Genomic DNA, 6,000 nt, shown 5'->3' with positions numbered 1-6,000 from the left:
TGAATAAGGAGACATATTCGAGATAGTTCACTGGAGCTTTAAAAAATGGAAATAGCGTAAACAAATAATTTAAAAAATTTTAAAGAATGAAAATAGCATAAATGACCATCAAGAAGAGAAGAGAGCCCGGCCAGCGTGGCTCAGTGATTGAGTGTCAACCTATGAACCAGGAGGTCACGGTTCGATTCCCGGTCGGGGCACATACCCAGGTTGCGGGCTCGATCCCCAGTGTGGGGCATGCAGGAGGCAGACGATCAATGATTCTCTCTCATCATTAATGTTTCTATCTCTGTCTCTCTCTCCCTTCCTCTCCAATATCAATAAAAAATATATTTTTAAAGAGAAGAGACTGAAGCATTCGATGACTTTCGATTAGCAGTCAGAAAGAATAACCCAGTTGCACCCAGCCATAGGAATAAATCTTGTGATGGGAAAAACGAGGTTGTCTTGTGGTGAGACCTTCGTCTCACCTCCTCCGTAGGCCTCAGTTCCTTCATCTGTAAAATGGGAACTGTGACTAGACCAGTGGTTTTCAAGTTGTGTGTGGCGAAGCCCCAGCAATGCTTCACGGGTTCTCCAAAAGCGTTTGATTCCAGTGTCACCTTTCAAACGTATTTTAAACTCTTTGACAACTGCAGGGCAGCATGCGCACTCCAGTGCGCTCTGTGGAAAATGTTAACCCATTGCACCCCAGCATGGCACCAACTGGACCGTCTGCTTCACTCATTTTCTACAAGCCTCAAGCTTTCCTGGTTTAACTGGAGCACATCCTGAGACCACAAGGCGAGCAGCTGGTAAAATCCGTTGCCATCTTCAACTGTTTAGCTGAGAACGTCAAGGTTTTTGGTGTTGTTTTTTTTCAATATTGGGTAACCCAAGCAAAACAGTGATCATTTGTATGTTCTGGAAGATGTTACTTGTCATCCATAATTACAAAGGCGTGGGTGTATGTTTTTCGGTTTTTCAAATGGCATTGTGTAATGCAGTACAAATTTTTAAATAAACTTTTTCTGCTGATCATTTTGCATTCACAGAAAAGTCATTAAAGACCGGCGGGGGTGGCTCAGTGGTTGAGCATTGATCTGTGAACTCGAGGTCAGGGTTGATTCCCAGTCAGAGTACATGCCCGGGTTGCGACCTTGATTCCCCACGGTGGGTTGTGCAGGAGGCAGCCGATGAATGATTCTCTCTCTTTGAAGTTTCTATCTCTCTCTTCCTCTCTGAAATCAATAAAAACATATTAAACAAACAAACAAAAAAGATAGTCCCAAGATTTCCTGAATACCCTTGACCCGGTTTCAGTTTCTCCTAAAACCTGCCGCTGTACATCACCGTGGCATGTCTATCAAAACGAAGCAACTAAAGGGGTGTGTCACTGTGACATAAGCACCACATTTCACACAGCTCTCACTGGTCTTTCCACTAATGCCCTTCCTTCTCTGTTCCAGGAGCCGGTGCATTGCATTTAGTCAAACTGGTATTTTCATCAGCCTCAGCGTTCTCATTTAACAAGTTACATGTTACAAATGTAACTCTAGACCAGCCGTGGGCAAACTACGGCCCGCGGGCCCAATCTGGCCCGTTTGAAATGAATAAAACTATTGAAAAAAAAAGAACGTACCCTTTAGTGTAATGATGTTTACTTTGAATTTATATTAGTTCACACAAACACTCCATCCATGCTTTTGTTCCGGCCCTCCGGTCCAGTTTAAGAACCCAATGTGGCCCTTGAGTCAAAAAGTTTGCCCACCCCTGCTCTAGACCAAACCTGGGGGTCGCGACCCCTTTGGCGGTCGAACGACCCTTTCACAGGGGTCACCTAAGACCATCCTGCATATCAGATATTTACATTACGATTCATAACAGTAGCAACATTACAGTTATGAAGTAGCAACGAAAATAATTTTATGGTTGGGTCACAACATGAGGAACTATATTTAAAGGGCCAGAAGGTTGAGAACCACTGTGAGTCTAATAAAATATCTACTTAATCTATTTTGCATAGTGAAATTCCAGGAAGATCTTGGGGGGCGGGGGGGTTGGGGTAAAGGAATCCGCTGTTTTTTTAAAAGTTTGCAAACTGGAGGAGCTGTTCTTTGAGGCCCCACAGCTCAGCCTCGGGACACACAGGGTAGGTCCTATCAGGACTTGCCAAAGAGCTCAGTGCCCGCAGCTCTCAGTGTGGGAGCTTCCCACCTGTTTTAGGTTATTGGTCCTGGACAGATTGGGATGCTCTTCTCCAGCACAAGGAGCCCAGGTGTTCGTTTATTCATTCGTCCTTTTGACAACTACTTAAGCCCCTACTATGTGCCAGGCACTCTAGGAGCTGAGAATACTGATGAACACAGTAGACAAATTACTGCCCTCGGGGAGCTTCTATTCTGGTGAGGAGACAATGATAAATAAGAGAGAGGAGTAAGCTACATGGTGCATTAGATGGTGATGCATAGAAAAACACACACGAAGTGTTGGGTGAAATTTTGGATAAGGAGAAGTCATCTGGGGGAAGAGTATTCCAGGCAGAGGGAACAGCAAGTGCGAAGCCCCGGAGGTGCTCCTGGGGCTTGAGGATCAGCAAGGCGGCCAGTGTGGCTGTGGGGGGCTGAGTGAAAAGGAGAGGCCAGGTAGGAGGCTGGAGGAAACACGAAGGGCCGCTCCTAAAAGAGCCCAGAGCCTTCCAGAAGTAACAGCTGGAGACTGTGGGGCAGCACCGAGGTTCTAGGCCAGCAGTGGACTGAGCATTCGGAGTGAGAACTTTCATGCGAGTGTGAGCACATGTGCACCCCGGAAAGCCTGGAGAACACCCTGACAGAGTCTTTGTCCTAGAGTAGGGCTTGCCTGGACACTGCGTGTGGCTCTGGGACCTGTCCTGCCCAGCTCCCTAAGGAGCCACAGACTCAAGGAAGGCATGTTGGCCTGCCTCACACGCCCTGGCTGCCTGTGCTGGGGGTACGATGGGGTCAGAGCGAGGCAGCACACAGCCAGGGCAGGTCTCCATGCTGCCAGCAGGTGCTGATCCAGGGAGGAATGAACCCTGCAGCCTTGGGACTCTTGAGAAAGGAGGGGAAACCTGGGAGGAGAGAAGAACTTCTTGCATTTTATGGCCTGGGGTGCATGGAGATGTTGTCATTTGAATGTTAAACCCAAATATCTTGGACAGGTGGCTGGGTAAACAAAGTGAGGTACATCCATTCAATGCAGCTCAGCAATACAAGTGCAACCACATGGACAGTCTCAAAAAAATATGCTGCAAGAAGCCGAGCAGAAAAAGAATACACACTGTCTGGTTCCATCTATAGGATTCCAAAAAACACGAACGATAGGAAGCAGGTTATTGGTTGCCTGGGCCGGGGAGCGAGGCAGGGCTGGGACAGGAGGCAACACAAGGGGATCAACTAAACTTTGGGGGGAGATGGATACGTTCATTATCCTGACTTAGTAATGGGGTCACAGGTGTGCACGTAGGTCACAGTGTACCAGTTTTACACCTTAAATATGTGCAACTTCATTGTATGCCAATTATATATCAGTAAGGTTAAACATGTAAACAAACACTCCCCATAAAGGTAGGTAGTCAGGAAGAAAAAAATAAAAGATGTGACTTAATTTTGTAGCACAAGATTTTTTTTCTATTCTATTTTGTAGGAAGTTTATAGCTATATATTTAAAACATGATGACATCTCTATTTTATGGATATTATCATTACATACATGGTTATGTACTATAAGTATACTCTATGTATTATACATGTATTACATATGTGTTTGATTTTAAATATTTTCTATTTTCTCTTATATGACGTTATACCTTTATAACTATACTTAACACACTGTACATAATTTATGTATATCTGTTATGTATAATTTTGCACTGACACATTTATATGAAAGCACGCGTGTGTGTTTATGAAGAGAACACCAGATGTTGGCTGGGGTCTCGTGGCTCCCAGTTGCGGGGTAACACTGATTCGAGCCCCCATTCCACAAGTCAAAGCTCTGGCCAAGCGTCCTCCCAACCCCCAATAACTGGAAGCTCTAGATCCCCAGCTCCTCCTAATCTGCTCGCAGCCCTGTCTCCTGGCATCAGTTCACAAGCCAAACGCGCCTCTCCCCCCTCCCCACATCCCTAGCAACTTCAGCGACAAGGCTGATGCCTAAAAACCACTGTCTTGAACACGGGGAGCACAAGCAGCACCGCACAGCAGACAGCTTCAGGTGGCGCGGGGCTCCTCGGGCCGCCCAGCCTCCCGTCCGGTCCCCCTCCAGCCCCAACTCTCCGGCCCCTCCCTGCTGGACCACCTTCTCTGCCCCCCAGTTCTTGTCTTCAGAGGGCATGTCTGCCTGCCCGACACCGCCTCCCACTCTCAGACTGCTTTCAGAACAAAAGGCTGACAGACAGTGGTGGCCACTGACAGCCTTCTCCTGCCTCCTGCACGTATGTACGGGTTTGCACTCCACGGGCACATGCACACGTACTTACAGGGTAAAGAACTAGACCAAAATGCTAACCCAAAAAGCAGCGTCTGGCCGGCCCCCCCTTCCTCCCTCCCCATGGGCCCTCCAAATTCCTGCCTCTCCCCCTCACTCTCTGAAGTGTCTTTCCTTCCTGTCCTAACTGCTGCTCTGTGTCCCCACTCTCTCCCTCTGGGGGCTGTACTTCCTGAGTAAGTCTCAAGCCAGCCGGTACAAAGGCTGAATAAACAGTCGGTAGAAATTAGCTGGAACGTTCAGAGAGAAGAACAAAGCCTTCCGACGGGAGCTGGGGATGGAATCATAATTGCCCGAGGAGCCGCCCGGCGCCAGGCTGCAGGAGACACAAGAAGCAGGGATGTTGACAGTGGCGGAGACGGGCAGGTGCGCTGAGGATTTGATAAGTGGAAGGGCGAGAATTCTAATGAATGAAGATGCTGAGGGAGAGGGGAATTGGGACTGAGAGAGGACAGACGCGTGAGGAGTCCTGAAGGCAGCCAGCTGAGGACATGCCTGGACAGGGGGTCCCAGCCTCATCCCCATCTCCCTGCCCAGCTCAGAAGGAAAGGGCCCCTGGAGGCAGGAGCCTGGCCAGCAGGTGATTTGATGGTAGCCTCACCCTGGAGCCATAATTACAGCCCAGGAGGCATTCCATGGTGGTCCCAGGGGATGAGCAGAGGGGAGACCAGCAGTTGGGTCTTTAATGTGGAGGAAATGATGGGGCTCCCTGGTCCAAAAGGAGGTAGACCCCACCCTAGAAAGACCCCCAAAAGCAAACAAAGATGGCCTTGTTTCAGAGACTTCTACAGAGAAACATCAGCACATCCTCCTGTCCTCACCCCCACCCAAGCAACAGCTGAAGGACATAAACAAAATACTTACCCAGCACATGCTGGGAGCCAGAAACTTCACATGTAATCCCTCCCACAATTTGAGGTGGCACCATTACTACTGGCCCTAGGTTACAGATGTGCAAACTGAGGCCTGGAAAGGTTTAGTAACTTCCCTGAGATCACAGAGCTCTTAGCTAGTATGCCGGCCCGGGGACTTCGTCTCTGTGGACTGCCTTTGCAAGTTGGGAGGGTTCAGCCTTAGGGGCACACATTTGTGGTTGGATACCCTGGTGTTCAAGGGTCTAAAACCCAGCAGGATATGGCCTTTCCTCCATTTGACCTCACATCATGTCCTGCCAGACCCAGCGTGGATCCCCCGGAGTCTAAGGCAGGATGGGCCCCACATGTCCAGACCTCCTGGCCATGGTGCATGGGCAGTGAAGTGCTCTGGGCGAGTTTCCTCATTTAACCTCCTCCCGCTCTGCCTGAACGCACCTTCCTCTGGCTTTACGGGGGCTCTGAGGAAGGCCTTCCTGACAGGGCTGTGAGAGGCTGGAACCCAAAGGACAAGGAAATAGTCATGGAGTGACTTTCTGGGCATTTCATCCTCTGTTCACCGAGTTTTCACTGACCAAATATTTTTGAGGGCCTATGATGTTTCATATGCCAGAGTTTTAGAAACTTAAAAAGCTTATGT

This window comes from Myotis nattereri (genome assembly GCF_964212035.1).
Source record: "Myotis nattereri genome assembly, chromosome: 16".
Classification (NCBI taxonomy): domain Eukaryota; kingdom Metazoa; phylum Chordata; class Mammalia; order Chiroptera; family Vespertilionidae; genus Myotis; species Myotis nattereri.
This window is presented reverse-complemented; position numbering follows the sequence as displayed.